A 17,202-nucleotide genomic window follows, 5' to 3' on the forward strand; every position below is an offset into this window, starting at 1 on the left:
CAGAACCAGGAAACCACTCCCAGTTTATAGAGGAAGGAGACACGCCTTCCCCAGGGAAGGAAGACACATGGGCAGGTGAGTGACCTCAGGAGGTGTGAGCTAAACAAAGAAGAGACACTGAGAGAAGACAAGACAAATACAGAACAGCGAAGCTTCTGAGTGAGTAAGAAATGGAAACCATTAAGCATGTGACTTCACGCCCAGGGCCCACATGGCTATGTGGTTATGTTTAAATGTTAAAAAAAGGAAGGAGACTGGAAGTAGAAAACCTATAGACAGGTAGAAAGAATTTAAAACTAATAAAATTAAAGGGAATAAAGATGAATAAGATGAACAAATCAGTAGCATGGAGCTTTTGGATGTATAACGCCATCTTAGAGGGCTTAAAGACAGAGGCAGAAGAACAGACAGGTGGCTTTGGATGTCATATAACACCATCTTAGAGGGCTTAAAGACAGAGGCAGAAGAACAGACAGGTGGCTTAACAGGTGGCACATTACCAATTATGATCATAATTACTATTATTACTATTATTATTATCATCATTATTATGCTGGAATTTATTATCCTGATCTTAATCACCATAATAGTTTTTAATACCTTCTTTAAAAATAGGGCTTTCAAGATACAGACCTTAGAAGAAAAATTAGAACAACAAAAGGAGAAATATAAAACCAGAGTCAGGCCATAGAAGAAAAATTAGAAATAATTATAAATAAAATTGAGGTAGATGCTAAGATCGAGACAAAAGAAATAAGGTTAAATATAATGAAAATCAAAGTAAGCCAAAGGCTGTTAGAAAACAACCTTAGTTTGTCCGGTTGATATACAATAAGTGCCAAGAGACAATGGCTGCCCTCAGGAAGAATTTAGATGGTACCCCACAGAAAAGAAAGATTTAAAAAAATTATAAGGATTCAACTATAATGATGTCCCTAAAGATTTTAAGAAAACTCAAACTGTCAAATGTTTTAATTGTGGCAAGCAAGGTCATTTCAAAAGGACTTGTGGGCAAAGCATTCCTAGAAACAACTTTTTTCTAGAGAAAATCCAATAAAAAGGCCTTATCCTTCTAGAATACGCAAGTATGGCAAAGGTCAGCACTGCACTAGTGAATGTAGAGCAACAAGAGACAAATAATGTAACCCCTTCTCAAGAAATGACCCGAGGCCCCAATATCAAATTCAGGTCAGCCATCTCAGGTCAATGGTGGAAACTCATCCTCAGAACAATTATACAGCACCGCTCTGGATATAAATGTTAATAACCCAGATACCTAAAAAGAATGACTTCAATAGATACAACAGAAAACTCAACAGAGACCAAAAGCCTAATGAATACAGGAGCAGATACAAGAAAGAGATGCTTAATAAACAAAAAGGAATATGAAATCGCCCAGAGACAGATAAAAAATGTTGCATCGGGTGAAAGAATATGTTTTTGTTTCCACAAGAAAAGAAAAACTATGAATTCCATACAAATTAATAAAAAGTCAGATTTGACAGGGGAAGACTCCCTGAAGATCTTAGCTGCAGAGAGAGAGAGAGAGAGAGAGAGAGAGAGAGAGAGAGAGAGAGAGAAAGAAGAGGAAGAACAAAAAGTACACACTGACCCCCTACATGAGAATAGCTTTGAGACAGGCTGTGGGGAGCCGCAGCTGCCACCCTATATATATATATATATATTGAACATCTGGTCTCTGGCCAGAGCAGAGAGCATTGATAATCAAGCCCTTAGTTGGAGAAGCTGAGTGCCTCCAGTTTGTGATGCAAGCTGGTATGATTTTCCCACAGCCTACTTTGCCACGTAGCTGATGTTGATTGGGACCAGGGAAAGTATTTAACCTGCAAAGGCTGGGGGTTGAAGAGAGGGATTATTAGGATTATTGAGATTAGTAAGAAGAAGTAAAAATGAAGGTTCCTGAATAAAACCTGCTTGGAGAAGAGCTCGTTGTTGCCTCCTTATTTCCGCTGGATAGAAAGGCGGCCGACAACAGGCTAAGACATGAAAATGTCTACAGTCCAGAACTTGAGCTATGCATAGCCAATATATCTTATTGGCTACAGAGTCCTCAAGACTTATCATACTATCCTTTCAACTGGCATAGATAGAAATTTATGTTACAGTTCAGTTATATAATCCAAACTAACTCGTAAAGAAAGACCTCTACCCTAACCTGTTTAAACAGAGAGCAGAAAGTCATCTTTAGATCAATTATGCACCTGCATATTCCATACAGATGTTAATGCAGAAATGTGTATTACCTCTGAAAGCTTCTATGTTCACATAAGAGAGGGGGGAGAGGGAGAGGGAGAGAGAGAGAGAGAGAGACCAGACTAGCGGCTCTGGCAAGATTCCCCCTTAGGAATGCTGAGCCATATTGTTCCAGCATTCTGCCTGACCCTACTCAGACCGCCTTAATAGCTGTTTCATCAGAACTTGCTTCTAGGACAGCTTCAACGAAAGCTGCTGATCCCAGACAACCTTAATTGGTCCAATCTTACAGACTGACTCAATCAGGACTTCACTTCAGCCTGAACTTTCTCAGCTTGCAGAGACTGAACAATAATTGTTACAGCTAGCTTTCTTAAGACTTGACCATTTTCCCAATCCTTGGGGCCCCCAACAAAGAAAAATAATGCCCCAAGTCAGCAGGAAACAATTTTAATTCACCCAGAGGTGAGGTGGATGGTTTTTAGGTCATTCTATGGATGTTGAATGTTTGTGGTCACTTAAGGGGGTGGTAACAAATTGTAACAGTCTTAGATCATGAAGGAAACAAAGTAACAGAGGTTAGGCTCAGGGATTTCTCTCTTTTTCTTTATTCTGTCCTTCTCTCTCTCTCCTACCTAATGTTAGGGAGAAAGCAGGGAGAAGAGATTAAAAAGAAAATGGAAAGATATAGGGGTAATATAGAAATAATAGAAAAAAAGAGTGTATTACTAAATCTACTCTTACACCAAAGAGTATTAACAAGCCCAAAGTCTTATACTGGTATAGATCTTTGTATATTGATACAAAATTAAGGTTATATTTTGCTACAACATACTAAATACTGGGTCTGTTTGAAGTATTGTAACTATGTAGTTCCTAAAAATGCAATGTTAAGTTCTAGTCCATTTAAAATCTGCTATCACCTACTGTTTAGGATAAAGAAGAAATGCAAATTAGTAGTCAGACAATCAAACTCATGGTCATCTTATATACTAGTCTAGGTTTTTTACTAGACATAGTAATATGTTTTCTAATATGAAATATGTAATATGAAAACATAGAAATGTTTTCAAAGTTGACCAGATAGTTCATAACTAAAAACTAACAATCCATATATATTATAGACAGATTATCTTAAAAAGCTTCAGGGATCCACAGAATATGGCATTTAGAGATGCTTTATCATTAAAATCATTTTTTGACAATGAGACAGATCTGTTCCTGGCAGTACCCTCATTCTATGTCAAAGATGTTGAGCACCTGGGGCTTTTGTTGTTGTTGTTGTGGTGGTGGTGGTGGTGGTGGTGGTGGTGGTGGTGGTTTGGTTGTGGGTTTTGTCATTGCTTCTTTGTTTGGAGGTTCTATTTGCTTGGTTTGGTTTTGAAGCAGAGTCTTATTATGTAGCCTGGACTGGCCTGGAACTCAATCTATACACCAGAATAACCTTGAACTCACAGAGATCCATCTGCATCTGCCTCCTGAGTGCTAGAATTGAAGGTGTGTGCTGCCCTGACTTTTTTTTTAATTCAACAAACAATTAAAAATTAGCTCAAATTCTAATGGTATAAAATGTACTGTATCCCAGAAACGTTCTGTATCTCAGAAGAGCAACTGTAATTACTGGTTTCTTATAGAGTCACAATCCTCTAGTCATATCAGATGTACTTATAAGCATTGACAAAGAGCACTTGCGGAGGTATTAAGAAACATGAATGTTCTCAGGAGCTAGAGAAATGGTTCAGTGGTTAAGAGTATGTGTTGCTCTTGCAGAGAACCCAAATTCAATCCCCAGCACCAGTATTAGGCAACTCACAGTTGTCTGGAACTGCAACTCTAGGTCATCAGACAGGAAACAAGTCTGGCCATCTAGGCAGCTAGGAGATCTACATAGCAAAGATATTGCCAGAGTTGTTTTAAACATACCAGCATTGTTCTTTTCCAGGTAGTTGTTACTTGGGGTCATCTTGTCCACATGGCAAAATTGTTTTTCCTGATAAGAGCACAGGACTAGGATTAACGCTGGACTAGGATTTTACGAATGTTTGTAACCCTGTGCTGCTCCCTGGAACTGCCAGTTAGAAGTAAGGCTCAGGTATGGGAATCTTAAGTCAGTGCTGTGTCCTTTGCCATGGGAATGCTGTCTAATGGCAGGTTAGTCCTGATGAATAATTAATTACATTCTAGCATCCTGAATCCAGCTCATTTCTAACAAGCCTGGTTATATGGAAGGCTGTGCTCCTTGTATGACTTTGTCTCCTAATTAATCTATTATTAAGTACTTTATAATATCAATTTTATTCTTTTTCTTCTATATCAAATAAGATCAGGCAAGATGCACAAGTAAGAAAATAAGGGGTCAACAAGATGGTTCAGTGGGTAGAGGTGCCTGCCACCAAGCCTGGGGGCCTGAGTTCAACCCCTAGAACCCACACATGAAGGAAGGGAGCCAACTCCTGAAAATTGTCTTCTCATTTCCATGTGCCATGGCATATGTGTGTGCACATGCACATATGTACACACACATGCACATACAAAATAAATAAACTATATACAAAAGAAAAGGTGATATGACAGAGATATTCGATACATACTTTAAATATCTTTTAATAATATTGCTGAAGAATTGTTTGAAGATTAAGAAGGTAAGCAAAGAAGTAAGAATCTTCCTTTTTTAAGACAAAATAAAATATAATAAGATAAAACATAATATGGCTGTCTCCTGAGAGGCTCTGCCAGAGCCTGACAAATACAGGGGTGGATGCTCACAGCCAACCATTGGACTGAGCTCAGGGTCCCCGATGGAGGAGTTGGAGAAGGAACTGAAGGAGCTGAGGGGGTTTGCAGCCCTGTGGGGGGAGCAGCAGTGTCAACGAGCCAGACTCCCCTCCCCTGGAGCTTCCAGGGACTGAACCACCAATCCAAGAGTGAGCATGGAGGAACCCATGGCTCTGGCCATACATGGCAGAGGATGGCCTTGTTGGACATCAGTGGAAGGAGAGGCCCTTAGGCCTAAGGGGATTTGATGCCCTAATATAGGGGAATGTCAGGGCAGGAAGGTGGGAATGGGTTTGGGGGGAGCACCCCTCATAGAGGCAGGGAAAGGGGAGACCTGGAAAAGGGATAACATTTGAAATGTAAATAAAGGAAATATCCAACAAAAGGGAAGAAAAAGAAAGAAAGAGAGAAAGAGAGACAGGAAGAAAGAAAGAAAGAAAGAAAGAAAGAAAGAAAGAGAGAGAGAAAGAGAGAGAGGAGAGAGAGAAAGGAAGAAAGAAAGAGAGAGAGAAAGGAAGAAAGAGAGAAAGGAAGAAAGAGAGAGAGAGAAAGGAAGAAAGAAAGAGAGAGAGAGAGAGAGAGAGAAAGAAAGAAAAAGAAAGAAAGCAAGTAGGCTCGGCCAGCAACCATGGGGAGCAAGCGGAAATATGTTCCTTCTGCATCAGCTCCTGCCTCCAGGTTCCTGCCCTGTTTTAGTTCCTGTCCTTCCTTCCTTCAGTGGTGGACTACAATGGGGAAGTGTAAACTCAATAAACTCTTTCCTCCTTCCCCCTCAAAAAAAGATAAAACAAAAACGATCACATTGAAATTGGATAATGCAAACCAACAGAAGGAAAAGAGGCCAAGAGAAGGCACAAGAATCAGAGACCCACTTGAACCCACACTTAGGAATCCCATAAAATACTAAACTAAAAGCTACATCTGCTGGGGACCAGTGCAGATTGATGCTGGCCCTGTGCTTGGTGCTTTAGTCTCAGTGAGCTCATAAGCATCTTGCTCAGTTGATTTAGAGGGCCTCGTTCTCCTGGTGTCCTCATCCCCTCTGGCTCTCCCGTCTTTGCACCCCTTCTTCTGAGGGGTTCACTGAGTACTGACAGGAGGAATTTGATGAAGACCTCCCATTTAAAGCTGACTGATCCAAGGTCTCTGCACACTGTCTGGCTGTGGGCTGTCTGTGTTCCTATCTCCTGCAGGAGGAAGCATCTCTGATGCCTGCTGAGCAAGGCATTCATCTGTTGAGTATGAACTAAAACTCTTTATGAAAATCATCTCTCCAAAGAAAATTCTAACACATGAGCCATAAGGTCAATAAGCCTTAATGTTGTCCTGCAAAGCTATGCTAAATTTAAAAACCACAAGTTTAAAAAGACAAATATTAGTGATATCATTTATATGAGACACCTGGAGCAGGAATGGGAGTTGTAGTCTAAAGGGTGTGATGTTTCTGTTTGGATAAACACAAATTCTTCAGTGTGCACAAATGTGTGAACAAACCAGGTGTCTCTGCATTAGTCACTTTAAATTGTAACATGGAAAACTCTATGCTCTAGACTTGGATTTCTCAAAACCCACTTTAATAAGGGTTCTTAAACATTTCAACCTCCCTTCTAGCCCACTACCCACCAGAGGTAGTAAAAAAGAAAGGTTAGTAGAAAACAGTGTTACGGACCTGTTTAGAAATAGTTCTTTGGAGCTAATCAGTGTTGTCATTAGTCCAGTCCATTCGGCAATCAAATCAGCAATGGCAGTTCAATCCAGAAGAAACTGTGAGGCTCTGCTAACCAGTCAGAGTCCACAGAAGTAGCCAGAACTTGCCAGAATATCACGAGAAGTTCTTTGAAGAGTTATTCTCTATGAAGTCACAAGTGAAGATCAGCAGCCTGCTACAAGGTCAACCAGTGCTGGAGCCTCCTCCCGCTGTCTGTGGGGTCATGTTTATACTCTTTCTAAACATCAAGCATCCTCTCATGTGTCTGCTTCAGCAAAATATCCTTTCACGTGTCTGCCCCAGAAAAGCTAAGTTTCCAAAGAAACCAGAAATTTCCACTTCACTATGCCATACACACACACACACAAATTACTATAGAGAGAAAAACAATCACCCCAAAAGCCCTGTGTTCTCAGAACAAAACCTTTGGAATTTAGACCTCTATGGAGAGATTGAAAGCTGATTTGGATCCATTAGTATCTGCAGAAGGAAGGCCATATTCCAGCCAGAGAGCACTATGAGCTGTAGAGCGGCTTCTGCTGGCTTCTGGAGCTGCCTCATCACTAACTGCATCTATGCTCTGAACAGCTTTTGGCCTGGGATCACAACAGGTAAATTGGGCAATTTTCCAGTTAGCAACATTTTTTTCCTGTTGGTTGATTCTACTCAATAAATAGATCCGTTTAATTTGTTAAGAATACTAATAAAATATTCTTTTGATTGATGTTGAATATTTACTTCTAATCAATGTGGATATATTAGGGAAAGCTAAAATAAACTTTCTTCTATCCCCAGTTATTTAGATGAACCCTAATTCCTACTAGAAAATGTATGACAAGAGAAATTTTTCTACAACTATTCCAACCTTTTGTAATCATTTACTACTGCCTACACTACTATTATCTAATAATACCACATTATGATGGATCTATTATACACAAAAATTTTAAATTAAATCTTTAGACTTTTTAAGTGATAACTATGCCTGGCAGGTGTCTTAGTTAGGGTTCCAGTGCTGTGATGCAACACCATGACCAAAAGCAATGTGGGAAGGAAAGGGTTTAATCGGTTTATGCTTCCATGGCATTGTCCATCATGGGAGGAAATCAGGTCAGGAACTCAAACATGGCAGGAACCCGGAGGCAGGAGCTGGAACAGATGCCAACGAGGCATCTTACTGCTCACTGGCTTGCTCCTTGTGGCTTCCTCAACCTGCTTTTTTATAGAACCTAGGACCACAGCCCAGGGATGGCACCACCCACAATGGGCTAGGCCATTCAATCACTAAGAAAATGCTCTACAGTCTTGCCTATGGCCCAGCGTCACAGAGGCAGTTTTTCAAATGGGTTCCCTCCTCTCCGATGACTCTAGCCTGTGTCAAGATGACATAAAATTAGACAGCACATCAAAGTTTTAAAATAATTATCTATACTGTGTATAGCTAACTATGTCTAATTGTGGACTTTGTATCATTATATACCTTCCCTTTAGAACTCATACATTTTCTCTAGGAAAGAGTTAGTTTGAAATACCTTGGACTGCTCACAATTAACAGAAGCCAGAAAAGAGGAAGTATTTGTAATAACAAGGTACGTGACAAAAATTTTGTGACCACATATTATTTGACCACAAATCTGAAAAAGCCACAAGGTAAACCATCTATGGAGACATCTGTCTTCCCTGTTAACTCGAGCAGGCAAGCTCATGGCTGCTGACTATTTCTAACATAGCTACAGATGCAAGACTTCCTGTCTCCTCTGCTCACCCAGGTCACGTTGTGAATGTAGTTAATGTTACCTATGCCTTCCCTTGTGGGAGGGCAGAGCTACTTTTATCTGTATGTATAGCATATAGGTCTACAACTTGTCTGTAATAATATAAGCAGCACAGCTGGAAAGCAAACCGTCTTCTGCGTATAGGCGGCATGTTATCTGTAGTCAGTCTGGAAGAATGTCTACAAGTTCTTTGCCTTTCCTTCCCTCAGGAAAAAACCTTAGTTCCTCACCTAGTAAGTATAAGTTTTAATAATCTATTTTAATGATTTGGTTACAATTGGTGCAAGAGAATCCACCTCTGAGGCAAAAAATTACACCAGTCTTCTACCCTGAGGACATGCTGGCTTCGTCCTGGAGAAAGCAGCCTCCTTCGCAGCCCGCGGAGGTGCCCTAAGGAGAGAGCAGAGCCTCCGGTCTGCAGCCCGCGGAGGTGGCCTAAAGAGGGAGCCGAGCCTCCGGTCTGCAGCCTTAGCCACCCAGTAGTGGTTCTGGAGACTCCAGGCTGCGCCAGACACCTCTCAACTGAAGCCACAAGAGCAAGCTTGGGAGCAGGTGAGATGGCTAACAGCACTGACTGCTCTTCCAAAGGTCCTGAGTTCAAATCCCAGCAACCACATGGTGGCTCACAACCACCCAGAATGAGATCTGACGCCCTCTTCTTGTGCATCTGAAGACAGTTACAGTGTACTTATTTATAATAAGAAATCTCTGGGGCACAGTTATAGTTGCATGAAGGAACAACAGATCCGGCCACTCTCTTCATCGAGTGTTTAAGAGAAAGCTGTCACCAAAACAGACCAGACTGCAGGCTTTTTTCCAACATCGCACTATGACCTTTTAAGCTAACAAAACAAAAAGAGTAATTCAAAAGTTCTCTTAGTGGAGGCTAGAACAGGCTCAGCAGTTGAAAGCACTGGCACTCTCCCAGAAGACCCTGGTTCAATTCCCTGCATCCACACAGTAGTTCACAACCATTTGTATGTAACTCTAGTTCCAGGGGATCCAAAACCCCCCTCTGGCCTCCATGAACACTAGGCATACATGTGCTGTACATGTAGCTGAAACACCATACACATAAGAAAATAATGTTTATAGTGTTTTTGAGTTCCACTTTGGTCTGACATTTTTTCTTTGTTATTTTTTAATCTCACTATGTAAGCCAGGCTGGCAAAGAGCTGATAATCCTCCTGCCTCTACCTCCAAATCCTGGGATTAAGGACAGGCACATAAGTCATGTCCAGCAATGTTTTACTTTCTTTATGCGTATATTAAATGAAGACCTTTGAAGAGCTCCAATATGGGCAAATCCTGCACTAGAGCACAGATGTCACTCCCTGAGCACATGGGGACAAACACATCCCTAGGTCATTCTGATCTCCTTGGATGGTATTTACAAAAACTGATATGACGAGATAAAGGACTTGTGCCACTTGGTTTCCTGAGTGGTTCTTAAATCATGGTCACTAGTTTTCAGCTTTTTAAATTGTTATAACAACATTTTATCACTTAGTGATAACAAACCAGGAAAAAGACCATATTTCTAAACCATTACAGAATCCAAGAACTCTCTATATCTATATTAGTTTAGTTTGGCAAACATTTGTTCAACTATGTTGAACAGAAATTCAACAGAAAGAATTCAACACACACGAAATACAAATTGTGTGTGTATGCTTATTCTCCAGAAACTAAAGATCCAGTATGTGTTGTACTCTTTCATGTGCCTCTGTGTGCACACAAGAGAACAATGTGGCAAAGCTGGTTCTCTTCATGAGATGGGTAGTTGTTCTCTTCCTCCACTTGTGGATCCCATGGATTCAACTCAGGTTGTCAGGGTTGGCAGCAAAGGCCTTTACCCACTGAGCCATCGCACCATTCCCAGACCCAGTAATTCTAAAAGTAAAGTGGTTACCAGGCATAGTGGTGCACCTCAGTGATCCTACCAGTCAGGAGGATCACAAGTCTGAGGCTAGCCTGGACTACATAAAAAGACCATGCGGATAGATAGATAGATAGATAGATAGATAGATAGATAGATAGATAGATAGATAGATGGATGGATGGATGGATGGATGGATGGATGGATGGATGGATGGATGGATGGATGGACAGACAGGTAGATAGATAGATAGATAGATAGATAGATAGATAGATAGATAGATAGATAGATAGATAGATGGATGATGGATGGATGGATGGATGGATGGATAGCAAGAATCAGTGCCAGGCTGACATGCAGAGATCCTTCGAGATAAACTAAAGCTTTGGGTGAGAGGGAAAGAAGATTCCAACAGAATCCAGAAATCCAGACGCCAAGGGGGAGTGACAGCAGTCAAGAGTGAGGAGCATGCACACATTAAGGGAGAAGAGGGAAAAAGGACTAGCCAGGGAGCCTCCATAGCCTGGGACAGCCAGACTCCCCTCAGCCTAGAACAGCAGCCAGACCCAACAAGAACATGAAGTGCCAGTTACTTAGGAACTTTGGAGAGAGGTGAATCGTTAGGTGTGAGAAGTAGCCCACAGTCCTTCCCTGCCTAGCAGACTAAGGGCAGCTAGGCAAGGAAAGGAGAGCAGAGGAAGAGAAAGGAAAATAAAGACTTTAGATGAGACACTAATCCCTGAATCAACTCTGCTTTGCAACTTAAAACAACCGTGGGCTCTTGTGTGGTGAAGTTCCCTTGGGTGTGCCCTCCCTCCAGCCTCCAGTGGGTTGAATCAGACCTTGCTCTCCCACAGCCTGCTAGCCCACCTAGGGTGGAGTCTGCTGACTTAGGTCAAGTCTATTATCCTGTGACATCTGCAGCTTCCTACAAGGAGCCACCACCTGCTGAGCGGCTGAGCCTGTTTTCCTGATCCTGACAAGGTGACAAGATCCTGGCATAGTGGGGGATGGGTTCCCCCCTTTATAAACTCAGACTCATAAGTAAACCTTGGGCCTCAATCAGAAACGTGTCTTGGTCTCATTCTTCTCTCGCTGTCCACCCATTCAACCCCAGCTTTCCTTTCAGGAACCCAGTAACCCGTGGCCACTAGCGGCTACACTTGGGGTTTATTCCTACAAACTAAGATCCATCTTTCTAAATTTATACTGACAGCAAGATGCAAAACTTAAATTGTGGGGATTTTTCCCCTATCATTTCTCTAACCATATGTATTTAATACATCATACATATTCACATTAATGAAAGCATTATTCAGGTTGCCCATGTGAATAAAAACAAGATTGTAAATGAAACATTCCATTTCTATCATGAAAGAAAATGACTATGAGTTGTAGCCTTTCCTCTAAAAATCTCCCTCAGATCTATTTCTCACTATCTGTGCCACGCTGACAGCATTAGCATTAGCAGAGTGTAGTATGCGTTTGGCAGCCCGACAAGAGATCTGACCACACACAGCTAAGTTCTCACTGCTTATAAGGGCCTTGCAGCGTAGACTGGTTCTGCACCTCTTACAAACGCATGCTGGTGGAAGTTACTAACACACTCTACCAATCCAGGAATAATAAGCCAAATGTTATTAATGTTTCATCATGTTCCAGTCCCTGTAGGAAGTTTTGTATTATTTTATTCAGTTCCTCCAGCACTCCCTTAAGAGAGGTGGTTTTGGTATTTTTCTTTTTCATTCTTTTTTTTTTTTTTTCAGAGTTAGGAACTTAAGGTATATACAGCTGATAAAATTTTCCCAATATTAACTGCCTGTAAGTGATGGAGAAACAGCTTGATAAAGTTGTGTCGCAGCTTTGGGTACAACTGCTGATTTCATGCATACACATTCAAGAAGGGAAAAGCAGCAAGCCTATCCAGAAATGACGCTGAGAAACGTAAGCCATTAAGTGGAGAAGAGAAGATGGAGACTCCATCAGAGGCTTCACATGTGCAGACACGCCAGCCAGGAGAGCTACAGTGCAAACAGACAGACAGACACACCAGCCAGGAGAGCTACAGTGCAAAGAGGCTGTAAAGGGAATATGCTGACTTGGCAAGAGACACAGAGACAAAGACCTCTTTGACTGCCAAAGCACAGTGGAGAAGAAAGAGGCTGGACTTCCATCCTAGATGGGCAAAAGCTAAAACTGTCCCAGAGAGTCCATATCTGCCTGGTGAGCAGCTAAACTCTCTGCAGAAGGGTTCTCCATTACCTGCTGATAAACCAGAGTCTGGCATGCTAAGTCCAACCAAACAAAGGTTCACAGAGGCTTGGTTCTGCATTTACTTTGAGAAATTCAACCATTTTATCTGAGGAACCAGGCTAAGCACACCAAGGCAAGGCCCTTTTGAAACTTCAAATCTTCTTAAGCTGTATTAGATTTGTAAACAATGAGAGTTAGCTAGCTATATGTGGGCTGATCTCTTAATGGACGCTTGCATATCAGTGCCTTAGTGTACAAGTAGGATCATGAAAAGTACCTAGTGGAGTAATGATCAGTACCCCAGGGCCTAGCACTTTGTGAGGGCTTGGCAAATGTTTCACAGTGGTACCACTATGATGGGAGCATGAAGAGCCATTGTATGACCCCAAGGAAAACAAATTCATGCTCTCTATAGGTTATTTACACTTAAGTGCCCTGTGCCTAGCTCCTGGCAGACCCTTATACATGGCAGGCAGTCAACAACAAACATCTGTTAGATAAATAAAGGAAAGGAAGAAATGGGACTCAAAAAGTGGCTGCTTTTGCAGAGGACCTACCTAGGTCCTAGCATCCACATGGTAGTTCACAACCATCTGTAATTCCAGGTGCAAAGGCTCTGACGCCCTCTTCTGGCATCTTCTGGCACTGCACACGCATGGTGCCCATAATGGATGCACGCAAAACACTCACAGGCATAAATCTAAAATATTTTTTTAAGGAAAACAAGAAACAAATGAATCCCAGTTATGCCTTTGTTAGCATGGGGCCTCCAAAGCCCATAACGTCACATAGGCGAGCCTCACAGACCTGTTGCCAAGGCAACAGCCGCCATATTCCCAGAATCCTCCCACCTTTATCTGTGCTCCTCCCTCACTCTCTCTCCTCCTCTTCTCTGTCTGCTACTACCCTCTCTCACCCTCTCAATTAAACCACTTACACGTGGAACTGTTTGGGCCTAGTGTGTGGTATGTTCTGATGCGACCTGCCTTTCTAACACATCAGCCTTGATACTCAAGGATCAAGTGTTATTAAGTTTAACGTTATATGTGACCACCAACTAGAGACCAAGTATTCCAACCTATGAGCCTCGGCCATTCTCACTCAAACCACAAGAGGGCGCTCTATAAAAACAACCGAAACTCAGAGAGAAAGAAGAGTTCAGACCTTAGATCAAGAGAAAGTGTAGAATGAAATCATTTCAGAAACATATTTCCAAAAATCCCTTCACCCCATCCTGAGAGAATGGCTACATTCATTCATTCCATATCAGAAAATGACATAAACACTGCATCATAAAGGACCTCTGATTGTGAACTCTGCGATTCGTTCATAAATAAGAGACAAAAGATTATTTACGCTGATGACATTTGGAGAGTATTTGAAAGCAGTCAACCATGAGAGCTCACGTTGCAATTCATAAAATGCCCAAGGCCGTGATGGAAAAGCCCGTGCTTTCAGGACCATCCCTGTCTGCGTGCTTAGAGCAGACTTGAATGCCAATGAGCACGAGGGAGGGTCAAATAGATGCCCACATCCATCACAAGCCAGTTGGTTCAGATCCAACTCAAACATCAAACCAGGCTTTCTACAGGCTGGAACAGAGTGACAAATAGCCTATCTGTATTGGGGGTTGGGGGGGCAACACCAATGAGAGCAGACATCTATTTCTATAAAGATAGACTTTGGTGTCTGAAATAACGGGACATTTGGCAGGGTTGGCTCATAAAATGAGCATTTCATATACCAGTAGGCTATAATTGATACAATAAATCATTTTCTTTGTGCCCAGTGAATCTTTAGTTTTCCAAAAGACTCAGCTCGCAATTTAAAAGGGCCTAAATTGTTTTTGCCTTAAAGCCAGCTATCTGGAGAAATAACTTCATCGCAACAGCTGCAGCGTAACAAGCCAGCCTTTCTTCTCAAGACAATATGCATTGTTTTCTTCTAGAATCATGTGCTTTTCTCGTACCAGTTTTAAAGTTGGCAAAATTGGTTTTTAATTCTAAGAAGCACGGAGGTGGTTGCAGAGATGGCTCAGTGGGTTAAGCGCTTGCTGTGCTGGGTCTCTCACACAGAGATGAGAGGTGGAGACAGAAGACTGGCCTGGAAGATCAGAGGCCACCCAGCCTGGAATAGGCTGCGGCGGGGAGGGGAGGAGGGGACGGGGGAGGGGTGGAGGGGGGAGGGGGAGACGACACTGGTTAGTTTTTGTCAAGCTGACCCAAACTAGGAGTCACCTAGGACAAGGGCACCTCGCTGGGGAATTTCAGCAGCCTGGCTGCCCTCTGAGCAAGCCTGTGAGGCTTTCTCTTGACTGTTGATCCCTCTGAGCAAGCCTGTGAGGCACTCTCTTGACTGTTGATCCCTCTGAGCAAGCCTGTGAGGCGTTCTCTTGACTGTTGATCCCTCTGAGCAAGCCTGTGAGGCATTCTCTTGACTGTTGATGGGGGAGGGGCCACAGCGGATCTGTCGCGGTCGTCCTGGGTTCTATTAGAAAGCAGGCTGAGCAGGTTAGTTAGGTAAGCAGCGCTCTTCTGTGATTTCTGCCTCAGTTCCTGCCTCCAGGTTCCTGACTTCCAAGATAATAAACCTCTGAACTAAAATATGCTTTCTCCCTGATTTGCATTTGATCTTCCGGTTGATGACAGCAACAGAAAAGGAAATTGGAGCAGAGACCTTCCTCTGCTGTGCCGGGAGGACCCAGGAGAATGCCACTCAATATAGGTCGGATTAAGAGTCCTTTGTTCAAAACAGTGGGCTCAAGACAAATGGGACTCACAGAGGTAGGGTAGGGTTAATAAAGCCAAACCCCACAACCGCATCACCCCAGGTGTAGGCCAGGGGTGGGGGACAGAAGTTTTGAAAGTTTCAGTTCAGCGATTAAAACAGATTGGTTTTGTGCTGTAAAACAATGGGCCTCCGGAAGCTGCAGGTGTGACTGCGTGAAAAAGCTCTGTCTTCAGGATGTGGTTATTGTGGGTGGGGAGGCGGAGGAACGGGGACAAGCTTCTGGGAGAAGCAGATGAAGTAAGCTGAAACCAGAACAAAATGGAGTCACTCTGAGCAGCTCACATCAACAAATGAAGAGAAACAACTAAAAGTCCTCTGACCTCCACACAGGTTCCAAGAAATGTGTGCAAGTGCACACACACACACCACACATGCACACACACACACAAATACATATGCACACACACCACACACATATACACACCACACACATACACACACCACACACATACATACACACGTACACACACACCGCACACATACACACACGCATGCACACACATACACACACCACACACATACACACATACACATATACACACACCACACACATATACACACACAAACACACATGCACACACACAAATACATATGCACACACACCTCACACATGCACACATAAATACACATGGACACATACCACATACATACATACACAAACACACATGCACACACATACACCCACACCACATACCACACATATACACACATACACATATACACACATACACATAAACACACATGCACACACAGCACACATAGACATATACCACACACATGTATACACATACACACCATACACATATACATACATGCACACCACACACATATACATACACACAAACACACATACATACACATCTCACATACACATATACACACATACACATATACATATACACACCACACACACATATATATACACAAACATACATGCATGCATACCACACACATATACATACACACAAACACACATACACACACACCACACACACACACCACATACATATACACACATACACCACAAACACATACATACACACACAAACACATGTGCACACACACCACATACATATATACACATACACACCACACATATATACACACACCACACACATGCACACACACCACACAGATACATATGTGAAAATTGCTTCTCCAGTCAGGAAGGAGAGAATAGATAGGTAATAGGACTCTTCCATCTACTAAAGAACAGTGGTCAACCTGCCTCAGAGTCCCTGGTTCCTAAAGCTTCCATAACCATCTAAACCAGTGCCGCCATGAGAGCAGCAGCGTTCAAACACATGAGCCCACAGCACACATTCCACACCCAAATGATAACAATACCAAAAGGAAAAATAAAATCACCCAAATCTAGCACTCAGTCAAAATGGACATCCCCTAATGCGCTCCAGTTAGAGAGTGGACGTTCTCTGACACACCCCAGATAGAGAGTTCTGGATTGGTGGGATGGTGACTGGTATAGCTCTAAAGTTAATGAACAAATTCAATTTTTAAATCTATTTATTTGGCCAGCAAGATGGCTCAGTGTGTGAAAGTCAGCCTGATGACTTGAGTTTGTTCCCTGCGACCCACATGAAGGAGTAGGGGGACCCAACTCCCTGCAGGTTATGCACCGGCACCCCCAACACACATAAATATTTATACTTGAATAGTTCGTAATTTGAAAGCATTCTATGAATTGCCCTTGCATGAACTAAATAATCAGTATTTATTCTATAATTCTTGATTTCTAGCTGTCATATAAATAATTCCCCTAAAGGGGGGATGGTGGTGGTGGTGGTGGT

At 42.3% G+C, this 17,202-nt stretch overlaps 1 long non-coding RNA gene across 1 annotated transcript in view; it reads right to left on the minus strand.

Annotated features, from left to right (window-relative positions):
- Positions 1–15,575, minus strand: part of LOC116068006 — an 18,165-nt gene extending 2,590 nt beyond the window's left edge. The window contains exons 1-3 of the long non-coding RNA XR_004109399.1: positions 14,574–15,575; positions 13,162–13,304; positions 6,659–6,840 (exon numbers count right to left, since the gene is read on the minus strand). This is a non-coding gene — a long non-coding RNA (uncharacterized LOC116068006). The remainder of the gene's footprint in view (positions 1–6,658; positions 6,841–13,161; positions 13,305–14,573) is intronic.
- Positions 15,576–17,202: the final 1,627 nt, after the last annotated feature.

The sequence above is a fragment of the Mastomys coucha genome, unplaced genomic scaffold (genome assembly GCF_008632895.1).
Source record: "Mastomys coucha isolate ucsf_1 unplaced genomic scaffold, UCSF_Mcou_1 pScaffold22, whole genome shotgun sequence".
In the NCBI taxonomy this organism is placed as follows: domain Eukaryota; kingdom Metazoa; phylum Chordata; class Mammalia; order Rodentia; family Muridae; genus Mastomys; species Mastomys coucha.